Source organism: Myotis lucifugus, unplaced genomic scaffold (assembly GCF_000147115.1).
Source record: "Myotis lucifugus unplaced genomic scaffold, Myoluc2.0 scaffold_237, whole genome shotgun sequence".
Lineage (NCBI taxonomy): Eukaryota > Metazoa > Chordata > Mammalia > Chiroptera > Vespertilionidae > Myotis > Myotis lucifugus.
In genome coordinates, this window is record NW_005871285.1 from 186059 (window position 1) to 206550 (window position 20492).

Sequence of the window (20492 nt, forward strand, 5' to 3'; positions counted from 1 at the left end):
TGGCCTCTTGGGTAAAGGCTGAATTGAGAATCCTGAAGTCTTCTTTGTGAAGTTCAACTCCATTAACTATGTTTAAAGGACCAAAAAGGCCAATTTAACAGAAAAAAATAAGAGGAGCTTCTTCTGTGAGAAATAACCTGGTATTGCTTTGCTCAGCTGAACTCTTTGGGGAAAAGACTGCAAGTGTGAAAGCAGAAAGAACATAACTATGAACATTTAAAACAATTTGACCCCAAACTTTTTCTATTGAATATTTGAATTGCAAGTGATAATAAATAAAGTAAAATTTTCTGTGAATCCTCAGGGAGCACTGCAGCCTCGGTATGTCAGCAAAGACTTTGAAAGGTGGCCATGGAAGCAGTGAGGAGGACACCAGAAGTAGTGACCAGAGACTTCAAGGGCCATACACTGTAAAGAATACAGACTTTATCAGCCAGTGTGGTTCAGTGGTTGAGTGTTGACCTATGGACCAGGAAGTTATGGTTCAATACCCGGTCAGGACATATGCCCATGTTGCAGGCTTGATGCCCATGTTGCGGGCTCCATCCCCAGCGTGGGACACCCAGGAGGTGGCCCATCAATGATTCTTTCTCATCATTGATGTTTCTATCTCTATTTTCCTTCCTCTCTGAAATCAATAAAAATATATTTTTAAAAAAGAAGACAGACTTTAAACAATTAGTTCAGAACAGTCACAAAATAAACAAATAAAAAGAACCGTAGCCTACAATACTAACAAAAATAACTACTGAAGAGGAGTAATCTGAATTTCAGACTTGCCATATTATATTATTTAATATGTCCAGATTTCAAAAACAACAACAAAATTTTGAGACATTCAAAAAACCAACAAAGTATGGCTCATACAATGAGAAAAAGTAGAAAGTGACCTTTAGGAAGGCAAGGTATTGTATTTAGTAGAGAAAAGTAAAAAAATAAAATTGCTATTTTATGTGTGTTAAAAGAGATAAAGAAAACCATGTCTGAAGACTAAAGGAAAATATAACTGTAATGTCTCATAAAATAAGAATATAAAAAATAAGATAGAAATTATACCAATGAACCCAACAGAAATTCTGAGTTGAGAAGTATAATAACTGAAATAAAAATGTAGTAGAAATTTGGACAGCACATTTGAGCTGGCATAAGAAAGATTCAGAAAAATTAAAGAAGGGTCAGTTGAGAATATTCAGTTTTAGGATTAGGAAAAAAACAGCTGGGGGGAAAAGGCTGAGATTCAGAAACCTTTAAGACACCATTAAATACACCAACACACAGATAATGGGAAACCCCAAGGAAAGAAGAGACACAAAGTGTCAAAAAGAACATTGAAGAAATAGTGGCTGAAAGCCTCCCAAATGTGATGAAAAATATGGACCTACACATCTAAGAAACTCAACGATTTATTAGTGGTATAAACTCAAATGATCAATGTACATATATGTCAGAATCAAATGGTCAAAAGACAAAATCTTGAAAGCAGCAAGAGAATAAAAATATTTGTAATAAACAAAAGATGAGAGAATTTGTTCCTCAGAGACAAGCCATACAAGATATACACAAGGGAGAACTTTAGGCTGAAATAAAATGACACCAGAGAGTAACTCGAATCCACATAAGAAAATAAAGAGTGTCAGCAAGGCTAACTGCCTACATAAATATACAAGGCAGAATATATTTACTTTTTGGCTTATTTTTTTATTAAAACAACATCTGAATAATGCAATAAAACTCACACTAAGTTGTTGGGCACACAATGTATAAAGATGAAACATAAAAATAACAGCAGAAAGGAGGGCAGAAGAAAAGGAGCTATAGAGAAGCAGAATTTTTAATGTAATATTGAAAATAGATTTTTATTAATCTGGACTAGATTGTTATATATTAACATATTAATAATAATATTCATAACAATCATTAAGAAAATAAGTTAAAATGTATAGCAAAATAAATTACAAGAGAATTAAAATGAGATGCTAGCAAGTATTTATTTAACACAAAAGAATGTGGTAACTAATGAACAAAAAAAGGCATAAGACATCAAAATGACATATGTAAGTCTTATCTTCACAGTATTCACACTAAATTTCAAAGATTAAACTCTCTAGTTAAAAGGCAGAAATTAGCAAAATGGAGTTTTAAAAATTTTTCAACTACTGGTATATGTTATATACAAATAATACACTTCTTATTTAAATATTCAAATGACTTGAAAGTAAAGAATAGAAAGAGATACACCATGTAAACTATAACAAGAAGAAAACTAGGGTGGCTATACGAATATCAGACAAAATAGGTTCACATGGTACTTGATCCAAGATAAACCATATGTTAAGAGTGCAACATCAGAAGGAAATGAGAAATTAACAATATGTAGAAATTTAGCACCATTCTTCTAAGTAATCTATAGGTCAAACACAAATTCATGGGGAAAATCTAAAAATAATTTGAATTTAAAAAATCAAATAAAAACTCAATATATGAAAATGTGTAGAATGCAACTTAAGTGATTCTTATAAATATATATATATATATATATATATATATATATATATATATATATCCAAAGTATTTAAATTAGAAAAAAGTAAAAGTCTAAAATCAATTATCTAAAATTTTAACTTAATCTAGAAAAAGAATAATAAATTCAACCCAAAGCAAAGAAAAAGGAAAGATTAAAAGTAGAAACCAAATAGGGAACAGATAACAATGTAGAATATTTATGAAATCAATGGCCAGTTATTCAAAAGGATTAATAAAAGTTTTAAAATCTCTAGTAAGTTGATATTAAAACAAAAGAAAGAAAAACATGAATTTTTGATATTGAGACTGAAATAGAAGATTACAGAGTTTTACTCTCACCATTTCTTTTTCTTTCTTTCTTTCTTTCTTTCTTTCTTTCTTTCTTTCTTTCTTTCTTTCTTTCTTCCTTTCGTTTTGTTTTGTTTTGTTTATTTGTTAATCCTCACCCTAGGATAATTTTCCACTAATTTTTAAAGAGAGTGGAAAGGAGAGGGAGAGACAGAGAGAAGCATCAGTGTAAGAGAGACACATTGACTGGTTGCTTCCTGCACACACCCCGACCAGGGCCAGAGAACCTGCAACCAAGGTACATGCCCTTAACCAAAATCGAACCTGGGACCCTTTAGTCCATGGGTCGATGCCCTATCCAATGAGCCAAACAGGCTAGGGCACTATTTCTTTAATCAAGATTGGTCACGAGTTTTAATCAATGCATGGGGGGGGGAGGAGAAGAAATGAACATAGTACAAAATTAATAGGAAGTAAAACCTTTTTAAATTGCAAAAATAAATAGAAAATTCTAAAACATTTATAACAAAGCTACCAGAACTAATAAGATCTTAGCATACTTGCAAGATTCAAGATCAATATGTAATATTGTTTCTATACACTAGCAAAGAAATTATAAATTAAAATTTCAAAATATGTTTGCATAAAAAACATAAAAATAAATTAAAATAAACATAAAACAAAACTTTGGTCAAAAAACTTGTAAAAGGCAATTCTCCTAGAATTGATGTACAGACTATGATCTAATGTGAAAATGGCAATTCTACTCAAATTGATGTACAGACTATGATGTAATACAATACTCAATTTTGAAAAAAATTGAGGAGAATATCAAATGTATATGAAAAAATAAATGCCTAAATTAGCCACATTGATATTTTAAAAGAACAACAAAGTTTGCCTTCCTGATTTCAAAATTTACTGTAAAGCTACAATAAACAAGACACCATGACATTGCCATAAAGATATATCAATGAAATAAAAATATATCCACGCTTGTATGAACAATTCATTTTAACCAAAGTGACAGGGTAACTCAAGAGAAAAAATATATTGTTTTCAACAAATGATGCTGTAACAAGTGGCTATGTATATTGAGGAGGCAATTAATCTCAAGTGACACTTCACATGATATACAAAAATTAACTTAAAATGAGCCATATGCATAACATAGCTAAGTGGATAACAATATATGTTTTAGGAAAATAATCATGACATCATATTTGACAAAATTCTTTAGAAAACATGCAAAAAATATACAAGAGAAATCTTAAATCAGATTTCTTTACAGTTTGATTTTTTTTTTTTACTCTGAAAGATACTGTTATGAGAATGTAAAGTCAAGTCATAGGGAAAATACTTGTAAAATATATATTATTCAAAGAAGCTGGTCGATGTTTCTCTCTCATCGATGTTTCTAGCTCTCTTTCCCTCTCCTTTCCTCTCTGTAAAAAATCAATAAAAATATATATTAAAAAAAAAAGAAAATATGCCAATCATAAATGCATGCATACTAGTAAAAATATTTATTATCAGTAAGTGCTAAAATAACACAATTCAAGAAAGCAGATCAACTGTTGCTTGGGCTCAGAGTAGTGGGGAGAGAATTGACCACAAAGGGTCAAAAGGAATATTTTGGGGGTGATAGAAACACTCTATATCTTGGTTATGGTTACCTGACCGCACACATTTTTTTTTCAAAACTTATCTAATTTTACATTTAAAATGGGTGTTTCATTGTATATCAATTATTTCTAAAATTAATTTTTAAAATCATATAGATGTTTATTTGGCCTTTGTCACACAGGGCTATTGAGAAATGCCAAGTTAAATCTCTCTCCTTTGTTGGCAATATACCTTTTACTCTTGAACAACTGCCCAAGACAGTGATAATTATTTCACTATACTTAGCATGCCATCTGTACTCAGGAAAGCAACAAACACTACAGTGGCATGGCTGCTTAGAATGGATTAAAATTTGCTGGCCTTTTTAAGGGGTTCTAGGATTAACAACTTCACATCCACACCTCCAGCAGTACCCCACAGAACATGGTGCTAGTTATCTTCTGTTGGTATGCTTGCACTTGTATCTTGATTGATTGATTGATTGATTTTCACCTCACAGGTGGAGAATCGCTAACTGGTCATTTCTCTTCTCAACCTACCTTTGTCTACAGTATATCTATTGCCATAATTTCTAGCTGTAGAAGCCACTCGTTTTCATTTCAAAGTCATTATAAGATTTACCTCTTTACTTATGGAAAGAAATAGACCTTTAAGGAGGTAAATGTGTGGGTATAGAGCACCATATTAGAGAAGAGGCTTTCAGAATTTCAAAGAGAAATGGAGATAATGAAAGTATCACTGCTTCTCTTTTTCCACTATGTATGAGATCCTAGGAGCATACATTGAAAAAAAATCTCAAATTCAAGCATTTTATAATTAGGAAATGAACCTTTGGCAATTATGCATTACACAGGTGTCAGTTGCTTTAATAGAACTGGAATCAGTCAAAATCTACATTGACTTGAATACACAGCTCTGTCAAAAATTAAAACCCGCTGTAATGAAGGACAAAACTTCCATTGTACTGGTCCAAAATCCTCATGAAGAGGATTTATAAAATCTTGATTTCTATAGGTATTTAAGTTGAAGACTCACAATTATATTGCTACAGTTGGTTGAGTGATACTCCACACAAAAGAGGAGCTGGACTAACATTTCTTTATAATTTTTACTAAAAGGACATGATCATTCCTTTTTATTTCATACTTCTTTAATTGCCAAGAGGTAAGAAACTTTTGTTTTGTTTCTGTATTCCTTTATTTTCAAAACACCAATTTTGGAGCTATGTCCAATTTAAGGAGTGGGTGAAAAAAATGACTAAGTTTTTGCTGTGAACAAATAGGCATGTCACAAAATGTAATTATACAATCTAAGTGTTTACATGTAACCAATTCATAAATGAGAGAGCATGGAACATACCTATTGTTCGACTTGGTATAATTTTACAACATAACAAGACAAAAATACGATGAGAGAAAACCGAAAACATAACACATTTGGAGGGAAAACAACTTTAACAAATGAACACATTTGGAAAAAGTCTGCAATAGAAACATGAAAGGGAGTTGATAAGTACAACTGAGAAGCACATACAACATCAGAAGCAAACAAACAAAAAAGAATCAAGTAATGTTTAGTTCTCTGACAGAGAATAGATACATGATTTAAAACAATATGAAGAAACTTGCAAATCCTAATAAGTCAGCCAACACTTGTCTCCAAGCTGAGAAATAATTGCAAATAGCTAAGAAATCCTCATGTATTTTTATTTACTAAGGCATCACAGTTTGAACACAGGATCCTTCTTAGACCCTTAAACACTCACAGGTCTCTTTTCAGGATAAATAATGCACAAAGTAGGCTCAATCTCTCCTTTAAAGAGGAATCAATTACAGTAGAACCATAGAGTTCCCATGAGCAGACACAGCTATGAGATTCAGAGTTGGCAAGCAAATTCAAGTCATTATGTGAATATCAGGTCAAACACAACAGGCCAGAGTTGATGAATGTTCTGTCTTTCCATTTTTCCTAAAGATTAAAGCAAACAATTGCCCATATTTATGGGACACAGGCCTCTTTGAGAAAACTGATGGCTAGCAAATTTTGTCTCTGGTGCCCGTGCCCATGCGTTACTTTTACCTGTGGCCCTAGTTTCCTTCCAGGAATCTTATTTCTAAACTCCAATTTTATGAGGACCTACTCCAAGTATCTGTTAACTAATAGATAAGGTTTTAGCACCAGAACATTACTTACTTGTTTTAACATAGTTATTATTTTTAGAGAAACCAAAATTCTCAGGCCTTGTAGCCAGAGTCCTGGTTCATTGCCAATAGACCAGTTTAGATAATTGACACCAGAGTCAAATTTCAGTAACTATAGCTGTGGATCATGGTGTTAGAAGCATGACTCTGTAGAAGAATCCTATTTCCAGATGGGCCCAGCAGACCTGCCTTGGTCCCTGTCCACATCCAGCATCAGGTTCAGGAGTCCTAAATTATGAATGACTTATTTCTTAGACTAGAACTTATCCATGTTAAAGCAAAAAATATGCTTTAACATTATCCACCATAAGCCTGAAATAGAATATGTGGTATGGACATATCTATAATAATAAAAGCATAATATGCTAATTAGACTGGACGTCTTTCTGGACGTCGTTCCGGAAGAAGCCAGGGCTGCGAGGGAAGCCCGGGTCCCAGGTGCCTGTTGGCAGCCTGAGGGAAGCCCGGGTCCTGGGTGCCAGAGGGAAGCTGGTGTCAGCAGCCGGGGGAAAGAAAGCCTACTCTTGCATGAATTTTGTGCATTGGGCCTCTAGTTTAAAATATAATGCTTTGGATCTTTACTAGGTGGCCCGCCATATGTGTATATTCCATTAATAACTATTTGCATTAAAATAAAGAACCCTGGAGAAACTATGATTTACCTGCTTGGGAAATTATAATCATTATTGCTATTCATCAGATGAGTCGACTAAAGCTCTGAGAAATTACGTATCTTGTACAAAATCATTTCTGGGAGCAAGGTATGTTCAGATGACCTTTTAATTGTTTTGAAAAATGAAATTCTGGCCGAAACCGGTTTGGCTCAGTGGATAGAGCGTCGGCCTGTGGACTGAAAGGTCCCAGGTTCGATTCCGGTCAAGGGCATGTACCTGGGTTGCGGGCACATCCCCAGTGGGAGATGTGCAGGAGGCAGCTGGTCGATGTTTCTCTCTCATCGATGTTTCTAACTCTCTATCTCTCTCCCTTCCTCTCTGTAAAAAATCAATAAAATATATTAAAAAAAAAAAGAAAAATGAAATTCTGAACATCTATGATAATGGTTGCCAGATAAATATAGTTTGCACAAATAAATTTAAATTTTAGAAATATGAAATAATCTGTTACTATATGTATGTACCAAATATTGCAGACATACACTAAAAATATTGTCTGTTTATCCAAATTTAAAACTTAACTTGGAGTCCTGTCTTTTTATTTACTAAATCTGGCAGTGCTACCAATGAGCCATATATATTATCATACATTTTGCCTGCATATCGGTAGATATCATAAAAAGCTCAGAATAATTTTGACAATACATGAGAACATATTAAAAAGCAATATTTACTTGCAAAGTACTGTGCTGAAATAGAAGATATATAAGGGAAGGTCCTCTACTTCCAGAAAGTTTATAATCTTGTCATTCAGAGAAAAATAATCCAGAGGAGGTAACAGTGAATAATAGAATAATAATAAATGAGCTAGTAAGTACTAAATTGTGGGTTAAAAAGGGAGGAAAATCAAAACAAGGCAGAGAAGAGGTAATCAAGGGCGTGGAGAGGATGAATAGCTGGAAAGTGATCCTGTCTAGGGAGAGTATTATTGTAAAATGCATCTGATTCCTTCATGTCTGAAGCATGGTAGATTTCAATAAATGTGAATACCTGTTGTTGAATGTGTGCAATGGAAGTCCAAGCTCTTCCCAAGCAGAGAGAGCAATAAAAATGTAGCCATAAAGCAAAGAATAATGAGCCCTAGATGGTTTGGCTTGGTGGATAGAGCATTGGTCTACAGACTGAAAGGTCCCAGGTTCAATGCTAGTCAAGGGCACATGCCTGGGTTGTGGGCTCAGTCCCCAATAGGGGGCCTACAGGAGGCAGCCAATCAATGATTCTCTCTCATCATTGATGTTTCTATCTCTCTCTCCCTCTCCCTTCCTCTCTGAAATCAATAAAAATATATTTAAAAATAAAAAAAGAAAAGAATAATGAATACCTATAAGAGAAGGCAGTGATGTGCAGATAAGACAATTTCGAATAAAGTAGAAGAGTTGTTCTTAAAGTGTTGTCCCAAAATAGCAGTATCAGCATCACCTAGGAATTTATTAGAACTAAAAATTATCCAGCTTCACTCAAAAACATACTCAACCAGAATCATTCATTATTTTAAAAGCCCTCAGTGATTGTGATGAGTAGTGATATGTAATAACCACTGAAGTAGAGTTTGTAAAGGCATCTTCCTTTTCCTATCCATCAGGACAGCTGGGGTAGAAAATGTCTACAAAGGGTGGATTTCCAATATCAACTACAAAGTTTACAGATACAAAGACAATATCCAGACAATGAATGGCCCAAAACCTCTGATTTCTCCTTGAAACCATTCAAAGTCCCTGCTAGGTAGCAGAACAGTCTTAATAACTAGGAGACCAACATTCTTGATCAGATTCTAATATTAAAAATTCTGCTCCTGGAGTCATTAACTCCCACTTTCCAGACCAAAGTAATCATTTTTTTTACAACAGTTACCTACTTGGCTTACTATTATTAAAATAGTATACTATTTTTTTTTTGGCTAGTAAATCTCAGTTGATTTAACTAAAACATAATGCAGAAGGTCTTGAGAAAGTTTCTGATAAACTTTATGATTTTCAAATAGAACTTAATAAGCACCTCAATGGGATATTTAACTGTTAATGTAAAGTTTTAGGTCAGGTAGTGGTGAATAATAATAATAGCTAGTACTTGGTGATGGCTGTAAATAAGATTCTATTTGGAGCACCATGTATATAATCTCAGTGAATCTATACAAACTCCTTATAGGGAAAACTTATCCCCACTTTTATATGATAAAACTGAGGCATACAGAAATTACATAGTTTGCTTGAATTCATAAAACTACTAGTGGGAGAGCAATGTTTAGAGCTCGGGAAAATTTGCCTGCAGAGCCCAAGCTCATAACCATGACAATGGTCTACTTGCTATGTTTGAGCAAGAGCTCACCATTAACAAGTCTGTGGGGTCACTTGATAAATACTACCTAAATTATAGAAAGACATTTGCTTCTCAAAGGAAAAACATCTTTATGATATAATTAGGCAAAGGATTATATCAGTTGAAATTTGAGAAATTTTGTAATTATCTATCAAAATTAGTATTAAAAGGAGATACATTTTTAATGTAAAAAAGACAAAAATACAGTGTAATTTGAAATAGTGTGATTACAATAATTAGTCTTTTAAAATTTTGAAGCACTCCATGCAAATTAATTTTCAAAATATCAAAATGTTATAAATTGAAACCATCTGTAATGGGAATCTTTTTCTATCAGTTCAAAGGCACACACACACACACACACACACACACACACACAAATAAAAATATAGTTTTTTCTATCCCAGAAGATATTAAATATAAATTAGACTTTCTATTGTTCAGAGTTGACATTATAAATATTTGTTCTTGTTCTGTAAGGTGTTACAAATGTTGGCCGATGTAAGGTGTATTTGCCTAGTAATAAACTGTATTTTCTTCATAGTTCTTCATATACATTAGGCATAAGATTGGAGAAGTGGACTGGGATCACATCAAAGAGTGCTGTTTTAAATATTGAACTTTGAATTTAATTAACATGTAACAACATTAGCAGTTTATATTTTAAATCATGAGCTGTATAATAAAGGGTGAATTTCAGGAGGTGAAATGTATATGATAGATGGAAAAGGAGAAAATAGGCACAGAAATGAATTGTGAGGTCACTAAAATTGCCCAGATGAGAAGCATTGGAGGCTTAAATTAGAGTGTTTCAAAAGGAGTTTGAAGGAGGAGTCAGAAATAAGGGGTATTACAGTTTCAGAATTAAGAGCAGGTGAGAATGAGAGAGAGGTAGAAGCTAGGGATGATTGTGAGCCTTTAAGCCTTTAGTCAGGGGTTCTCAACTTGTGGGTCGCGACCCCTTTGGCGGTCGAACGACCCTTTCACAGGGGTCACCTAAGACCATCCTGCATATCAGATATTTACATTACGATTCATAACAGTAGCAACATTACAGTTATGAAGTAGCAACAAAAATAATTTTATGGTTGGGTCACAACATGAGGAACTGTATTCAAAGGGCCAGAAGGTTGAGAACCACTGCTTTAGGTGATGTGTGGAAAATGAAACGGTTAATGAGAAACACTGAAATCTCTCCAGCCACCTCCACCATGGTAATCACTACTATGACAACTGTTTCTACTTCTGGAAATGGCAAGATGAGATGAGGTTCCTCTGAGGTCCCTTCAAGCTCTCGAATTCCATAATATTATAAAAATATATTTGAAATTAAAAGTAACTGGGACAATTTATCAGAAATATAATGAATATATAGACATAGGCATTGGCACTAAGTTGAAAATGTCCCTTTGTCAATGTTAACATAGTATTTATCAGCATGCACTTACAGAAAATAATCCTAAGTATGAGAAAATTGAATCAATTCTTGTTCTTATGTCCCTTTCAGCAATTTGATGACCCCTCACTTGCTGGCAACAAGTGCATCACTTTTATGTTACTCAGCATGAATAACTTTGTAGGATTTATGTTTTATGTTTGGGCAATAACCTTGAGAATCCTAGCTGCCCTTCATCTTAAAGAAGTGAAGAAAACACAGAAGTAGCAACCCACAACTCCCACTGCATGGCAATAAAAGCTTTTCTGCTAATTTCCTTGAAGAATAACTTAAATGTACTCTTTCTTTTGCACATCTGTTGGGCAATGGAGTCTTTAAAATCAGTGACTCAAATAATGAATATAGTTCAGGGAAAAGGATCTGGCTGAAAGTCAAGATGTACCAAAGTATTGTTCTTTTCTAATCATTCAATGTCCTGCTGCTTGACTTCCTAAATTCACTTTAAAATTTACATAATAGAGAAATGAAAACTTGGAGAATACACACATTTTTTTTTCACTGAAATAGAATGAAATCCCAGGTATGAGGCCAAGCTTTCCAGTGGGCCACCATTGATCACCTTTGTTCTACAACTGTCATTTTCTCCCTCTTCAAACAGCTCTAAAAACTCCTTGCTAGAGCAAGTTTTCTTTTACTACATGGCCTAAGATTTGTTGTTATTTTCTTCTTTCCAAGCAGACCTTCTATGAATCCTCGTTGGCCGTCAATGTCCCTCAGAACCTGATCCTACTTAAATTATGTATATTTACCTTATTTTGATTTTGGGTACAACTCCTGTTCCATCAACACAGGCCATTCTCTACTACCTGTACATTTCTCTATGCTCCTCCTTAGGCCTAGAGTGACTCCTCCCCCCTCCTCCTCCCTAAAATCTACAGGTTTAAGAATTGCTGCTTGAGATCCCCCTTTTCTATGATCCTGTCTCTGTTCCATAGTGATATTCATCTTCTCAGGAATTCTATTGAATGTCTGATAAATGTACTTAGGCTTAATTCTTCCCTTTGTTTCACCATTTTAGCTCTGTATTTTCAAGATTTTTTTTTCTCTCTGCAACAATAGGAAATAGATCATCTTTTTTTATTCAATAATTTCAGTCAGTATTTGGCCAAGTGATGGGGACACATTATAATGCCTTTATTGGTTTTAGGGGGGTCTTTTGTGTGTTTGTTTAAGGATAATTACGTTTGGAGTCTTAAGCCGGGTCTTATCACACAGAACTTTGTATGTCGTATTTAGGGATTAGTATTTTATCTTATATGTACTAGTAATATGTGATGGTTAGCAGGAGCCACTAGGAGATTTGTTTTTTTTTTTGTTTTACATTGTATTTTTAGGCATTTAAATGATTTCTATTTTCCTATTAAATAATATTATGATAAATATTCTCATAGCTAAATATTTTGTGCACATAATTATTTCTCAAGGTATATTTTTCCCCCTTAAGGTGTCTGTATTTCAAATTTCTCATCTCTAAATTGAGATAAAGTGGTTCATAATGTATAGAGTTACCATAAGGACGATATGTGTAAAGTATTTAGAACAATGCTTGGCCTGTTGAAGCACTATGAATGTGTAAATTTTTTTTTTCACCTTTACCCTAACTCCCCTTCTCTTTGTTAACCATCAGCTATAACTAAGAGTCTGTTTCTGGTTTTTGTTTTATTTTTTTAGATTCCACATGTAAGTGAAAAGATATGATATTTGTCTTTCTCTGTTTCACTTATCACAATACCCTTAGGGTCCACCCTTATTGTCACAGGTGGCAAGATTTCATCCTTTTTTATTATTGAGAAATATTTTATATTAATGTTTTATATATCACATATTCTTTATGCATTTACTCATATTCATTGATGGATACCTAGGTTGATTTCATATCTTGGCTAGTGTAAGCAATACTGCAAAAAACATGAGTATTACATATATTTTTTTTTCAAATTACAGTTTCTGTTTTCTTTAAATAAATGCACATAAATTAAATTGCTGAGTCATATGGCAGCTCTATTTTTAATTTTTTGAGGAAGCTTCATATTGTTTTCCATAGTGACTGCCCCAATTTATAGTCCTACCAACAGTGTAAGAGTTTCCCATCCTAGCCAACATTTATTTGTTGATTTTTTATGATATTTCCTTGTGGTTTGATTTCTATTTTCTTGCTGATTAATGATGTTGAGCATTTTGTGTGTGTGTGTGTGTGTGTGTGTGTGTGTGTTAGGCATTTGTATGTCCGCTGTGGAGAAATGCAGGTCTTCTGTCCTTTTTTTTTTTTTTTTTTTTTTGATTTTTGGTTTGTATTTGGATTTAACCCCTTATTGAATGTATTGTTTGCAAATATCTTCTCCCATTTAGTAGGTTGTTTATTTTGTTTTTGTTAACAGTTTCCTTTGCTATATACAAAAATTTTTAGCTTGAAATAGTCCCGTTTGTTTTATTTAGTTTTCTTTTGTTGCCCTTACCTGAAGAGATATATCCAAGAAGATAATGCTGAGAGCAATATCAAAGAGTTTACTCCCTATGTTTTCTTTCAGGAGTTTATGGTTTCAGGTCTTACATTTATGTCTTTAATTCATTTTGAGTTTATTTTTATATACGATGTAAGAAAGTAATTAAATTTTATTATTTTCATTATCTGTCCAGTTTTTTCAACACCACTTTTTAAAAATTATTCTTTATTGTTGAAAGTATTACATATGTCCCCTTTTTCCCCCCATTGACCTCATTCAGCCTGCCCCACCCCCTAGCCCCAGGTCAGACAATAGGGTACCAACACCACTTATTGAAGAAATTGTCTTTATCTTGTTGTATATCTTTGTTGTAGATTAGTTGATCATATAAATGTGGATTTTTCCCTGGGCTCTCTATTCTATTCCATTGATCTATGTGTCTGTTTTTTATGCCAGTACAATGTTATTTTAATTATTGTAGCTTTGTAGTATTATTTTAAATTGAGGAGAGTAATACTTCCCACTGTTCTTTCTCAAAGTTTCTTTAGCTATTTTGGGTCAGTTGCAGTTTCATATTTAATTTTAGAATTAGTTGTTCTAGCTCAGAAAAAAATGGCATTGCTATTTTAATAGGGATCACACTGAATCTATATATTGCTTTAGGTAATAAGGGCATTTTAGCAATATAAACCCTTTTAATCTATGAGCATGGTATATCTTTCGGTTTACTTGTATCTTCTTTAATTTCTTCAATGTCTTATAGTTTTCAGTGTACATGTCTTTCACCTCTTTGGTTAAATTTATTCCTGGTGTTTTATTTTTTTGATGCAATTGTAAATGGAATTTTCTTAATTTCTCCTGGACATTCTTACTGGTTTATAGAAACACAACCAATTTATATATACAACCGATTTTGTATCCTGCAATTTTACTGAATTAATTCATTGGGGCTCTTAAAAACTTTCATGTTTGGTCATAGTAATTGAGGTCAGTAGCATCTACCCAAAGTATGTGTGTTTGTTTGTTTGTTTGTCTGTTTGTTTAATGGCTTGATTTAAATTACAGTCATTGTGTTCATGTTGAAAAGACACTGAAATACCTACTATGTTAGACATTGTAATAACTATATAGTCTAATATAATGCTACAACCCTGGCCTGTGGGACTCAGTTGGTTGGGCACCATCCTGTGCACTGAGGGGTTGCAGGTTTGATTCCCTGTCAGGGCACTTTTCCTGGGTTGTGGGCTTGATCTGAGTCAAGGGTGTGTAGGGGGCAGCTGATTGATGTTTCACTCTCAAATGGATGTTTTACTCTCTTTTCCTTTCTCTTCTATCTCTGGAAATCAATACAGTTTATTAAAAAAAAGAAAAGGAAAATGGATGCCCTATCTTATGTGGTAGTTGAGTGTCTTCCCATGCACTGAAAGGTCCCTTGTTTGATTCCCAGACAGGGCACATGCCCAAGTTGCAGGCTGGATCCCCAGTAGGGGGCATACAGGAGGCAGCCGATGGATGTTTCTCTCTGACATCAATGTTTCTCTCTCTCTCCCTCTCCCTTCCTCTCTTTCTAAAATCAATAAAAATATACTAAAAAGAAAAGTGGTGATGGAAAAAAATAAAATCATACATTTAAAAATATCAATAAACATGTCCTCGGGTGAGGATTAAAAGATTAAATTTTAAAAAGAGAGAGAAATATAAAGCTACAAAATAAACCACCAGAAAAACTCAGTGATATACAATGATAAGCATTTATTTCTCTATCACATATGTCTACAGATCTCAGGTTCAAATGACCTAGGCTAGGCTTAACTGGGTTTGACTCTGAGCTCCTGGTATCACTGATTACCCTTGGATTAGGAGCAATTCAAGGTGGTTCTCTAATGGCAAAAGACAAGAGGAAAATAATAGCATAATAGCACAAAGTCAACCATACAAGTACATTCCAAGAGTTTACTGATAGCACGTCCATTAATTTTATGTTGATCAAAGCAAGTGATACATATATATATATATGTGTGTAGATATATATATATATATATATATATATATATATATATATATATATCGCCAGCTACCAGAACGACCAGAGACCAGAACACCAGGGCCCCTGGCCCAGGCTAGCCCCGCCCCCCGGGGAGCAGTAAGGAGCTCCCCTAGGCCACGCGATAGGGTTCGAGTTTGATGGGGGAAAGTCAAAGAAATAGAGGGGAAGGGCTTAAGGACCTGCAGGGTTGGGGTGGTCGACCCAGAGTAGGTTTGGAGTGTGCTGGGGAAGGAAGAGGAAGATGCCATTGGAAAAGGCTCAGCACAGTACCTTCCTCCTTGTGAACCAGGACGGCGCCAGCTGGGGACTCAATGGGCGGTCGTCTCATGACTGCGCTTGGGACCCACATGTTCATGGCAGCGGCAGGACTCCCAAAACTTCACTGATTCCAATAGTAAACAGCTATCAATGCCAAAACAGAAAAATCCTCTCCAACTAGAGGCCCTGGACTTGACATTTGAGGGAAGGAAACACCACTTAAGGAGGAGCTAGAAAAACCAGAAGTGTGTGACCAGAGGATTGTGGGATTGTGGAGGACGCCTGGGCGCCTAGAGGATTGTGGGATTGTGGAGGACTCCTGGGCGCCTGTGGCTATAGCATGAGCCTGCTATTGTGCATGTACATAGTCAGCCCTATAGTCCTCAGTCTCACAGTGTTTGGACGTGACTTCTGGCAGGAAATTATTTCTATTGAGGTTTGCTTTTCCCTAGCAGCGAGGAAGATCAGAATTAAAGGTTTCGTTTGTTACCTTGGTTTGAAGCTGGGACAAGAGCCGCGAGTCCGACCAGCTCTAGGAGAAGTACACACGCACCTCCCAGGAACTGTCAATGAAGCCACCGCCATCGAAGCCTTCAATGAAACCATCAAGAACTTCCAAGAGCCGGGCCAGACTCAAGAGAAGTGCAGCCAGGAGTATCTGGAGCGCTTCTGGCGTGAGGGCCATGGCAAAGAGATGCAGAGGATCCTGCTGAACTCAGAACGGCTCAAGTCTCGCATCATCCGCATGAAGCTGGAACAGGAGCTGCGGACACAGGCCTTGGACAACTGGGAGATCGATCAGTGTGTGAACAGCCTGAAGCCAGACCTCATGCAGCTGCGCAAGATCCGAGAAAGGCTCCCGGCAGAAGAAAATCAACCAGTGGTTGGGAATCACAAATGAGCCTGACGACCAGTATGCACTGATGGAGGATGAGGATGACCTCCCCCACCTTGAGGAAAAACCTGGTATGTGGGCAAGATCAACCGCACGCAGGCTGAGGAAATGCTGAACAGCAAGTGGGAAAGTATCTTCCTCATCCGTGAGAGCAGCCAGCGGGGCTGCAGTGCCTGCTTGGTGGTGGCGAATGGTGATACCAAGCACTGTGTCATCTACTGCATGGCCACTGGCTTGGGTTTTGCGAAGCCCTACAACCTGTTCAGGTCTCTGAATTACCTGCCCACATCCCTTGTGCAACACAACGATGCACTTACTGTCACACTAGCACATCCCATGCGAGCCTGGGGCTCTGGGCTCCCCCTCCAACAGCCTGCTGACTCATACAGAGCACGACTCCATCTTTCCGTCTGTCTCTCTTCTTTATGAATCTTTCTCTCTCAATCTCTCTCTTGCTTTCTCTGGGTCTTTCTCTTCCTGTCACTCTTTTAATCCCCTTTCTGTCCTCCCTGTCTCTCTTAGTCTCTGTACCTCTATGTCTCTGTTAGAGGAACATACCTCCTCCACCCCATGCCCCCTTTCCCCATGGGCACTGCCTTTCCCTGGCTCTGGCTGCCCCCACCAGTTCCTACAGTTCCCCCAAGCTCCCCCTGCCTGTACCTGCCATGTTTACAAAGGCCCCTGGGGAGCTCAGCCCCAGCCTGGTGCCCTGATTTTTAAGCCATAGACCTGGGGTCAGGGCAGGAAGGAACTTCGCTGGGCCACTTCCAAGAACCTCAGCTGTGACATTTGGGGCCAGGCTGTCCTGCCCACAGACCCAACTTCCCTCCAAACCCTGAAGTGAAACCCGCACTGGTTACCCCCACATGGAGCAGCTGCCCAGACGCCCTCCTCCCCCAAAAGCAAAATTATTAAAAATAACCTCAAGAGCTGGGCCCTATCTGACCCCAGGCTTCCCAGGAACCGAGGCTGTTGCAGGGACTGCTGGGCCAGCTGAAATACACCCCTGCCCACAGCACCTCCGCTCCATGCAGTTTCAAGGCTTATTGATCATGTTTGGCTCTGATTTTGTTTCCTTGACTGTAAACCCATTTTCTCCTCTTTTGGGACCAGAACCCCGGTTTTCTATGCTGCCATGGACCCCCCTCCTGACTGCCCAGCTAGGCTGGCTGGTGGGTTTTGTATGGTACGTTAATACTGATGTGGATATAAAATATTGAACTCAAAAAAAAAAAAAAAGGAAAATGGGATAGTGACGAATAAGAAACTTTGGAGACAGTAAAGGGCAGTTTTTCCAGACTGTTGAGAGCTAAAAATTAGAGTTTATTTGGGATAGAAATCCTGCTAATAGCACCTGAGGCCTGAAATCTGAGCACTCTTCTTTTAGGTTTTCCAGTTCAAGTTTTTGGAGACTGCCTAGTAAAACATTCCTGGTTGGAAAGTGTTTGTATAGAAGCCCATAAGTACTAAGTATTTGCTGTGTTTACCATGCTTAGCTCTCTGTAAGTAATAATGTTAAACACCTCATGTTCTCTAGAAGCTTGACTTTTAAAATAAAAAATAAAGAAGTATAAATATTAAAAATAAAAAAAGAAGCTTGATTTTTAGGGGTGAAATCTGGCAGGCAGGCGAGCAGTTAGGGGCGATCAGGCAGGCAGGTGATCGGTTAGGAGCCAGCGGTCCCAGATTGGGAGAGGTTGCAGGCCGGGCTGAGGGGACCCCGCCCCCCCACACGATTTCCTTCACTGGGCCTCTAGTAGGTAAATAAGCACCAAGTCATAGGACAGGGGAGATCATGGCAAGGGTGTAAGGGTGAGCATGGGTAAAACTCCTATAGGGAATTGGTATTTTGAGAACAATGCTTTATTCTATTATAAAGAAGCAGACATACAAAGCTGATTTCTACTCAGTCCTGTTATCCTGCAGTTTATAGTCCCTTTAGGGAGAATGATAAGTTAAAAGATGATTCAAACACAGTATAAATGTGAAACATGTAAGATTCTTTCCACACTAATCTCAGGTGGTATATGAACACTCAGTTTGTCAAGAAGGTGTAGAATAGGTACTAGCTGATATCATGGTGGTTGGACTCAGTCTAGACATTCATGGGAAGTAAGAAGTTTAGAAGTAGCTATAATTAGAAAGAAGAGTATTGAAAGAGTAAAAAAAAGCATCTTGGGCACTAGTTTTATTTTTACCATTTTTCTATGTACTGTACACGGAACTGGAGAAATGAGAAAATGCCTGAATTTCAGCTGGTCATACAGCAGGAACCTCCAGCAAAATCAGCACACTGGGTACTAGGGCAAAGTAAATCCCTGGAAGTAAACTACTTGATGTTAGACACTCTTTAATTTATATTTTCTCCTCCCAAGGCAAAAAATAGCTATCATGATATTAAAGTGCAGCATGGTGATCATATAAACACACCCAAAGTGAAGAGGTGTTCTGATATGATCAATGCCAGAATAAATCCTCAGGAAGAGAAAGTGACAAGTCCATACTAAATAAAACTTTTAGAACTAAAAAGGATTTGTAAATGGAAAAGTAAGCCTCCATTTCTCCATGTCCCTTTAAACAATTGTCTTTGTGCATTTTTATTCCTTTGTCAAACACTCAGTTGTTGGCTCTGAGAGTTCTCTGGAGGAGTCATCCAGGACAAAGCTAAGTTCAATTTGGCATCTCAGAAAGAAGAGGTCTTGTCAATTACTTTGTCATCATACGATGGGAATGAGAGAAGATCAAAGGAACAAGATTAAGAGTGAATCTCAGAAAAAAATCAATAGAAAGTCACTATCCTCCACTAACCAGTGCTTTAGATGACAAATAATGAGTCATCTTGACTCAACTAATTGCCCACCCAGTCCATAGGAACAGGAACGTGAGTTTAAAATCCCAAACAATATTAAAGCGTACTCTCTGTGATTAATATAATCACAGGCTGCCATGAAAAGACTCAGAACCATGTTCTCAGCAAAAGGGACTTAGAATCATGTTCTCAGCAATGTATCATGGTTAAATATATCCAAGTATTGAAGGAGGAATGCAGTGATTCTGGTACCTGGAGTTAGAAAAGATTAATTGTACTATGGATTTCTACAAACCAAGGTACAACATAAGTTCCTTTCATTTAATCTATCCCAAATTGAATGCAAGTTTCCCTGTACTATCACTGCTACATATTCCAAATTTCTATTCAAAATAGGTTCAGCATAAAATGTAAATGAAACACATATCTCAGAGCATGCATGGCTCTTTAAGTGGAGGTCTTGTTAAATGCAAGAGGATGGAGTGAATTGGCAGGAATTGAAAATTGGAATCACAAAAACATGAAGGAGAAACTGGGAGCTAGAGGAAGCTGAAGGTGTCAAATGAATCACAGCACAGTAGGCAAGATAAGAATCAAAAGCACTTGCACTCAGTGAAGGGATCTGCTTACAAGAAGATATGAGTAAGTCTAGATATCTAATCAACTCAAAAAATCTGTGACATTCAAGATAGTGGCAAAGCAGTTGGCATTGTGGAATTCGTAAGCTGGTCAAAGGGCAGCAGTCATCAGAAACCGGATACTTCAGAGAACTGTGTGTGTTGTGTAGTTTTAAAGACAGAATCTAAAGCATTTGGAGTTGGGGAAAGAGCAGTTATAAGAACTAGAGCCTGGCCCTGCCCAGTGAGCTGTTGTTTGGACCATCATCTTGATTTCCCAGGGTTTTCGGTTCAATCCTCAGTCAGGGCACATACAGGAGTCAACCATTAAACCAATG

General features: G+C 36.5%; 1 pseudogene; it reads left to right on the plus strand.

The window, feature by feature from the left end:
• Window positions 1–323: 323 nt before the first annotated feature.
• Window positions 324–17157, plus strand: LOC102440531 (annotated as a pseudogene).
• Window positions 17158–20492: the final 3335 nt, after the last annotated feature.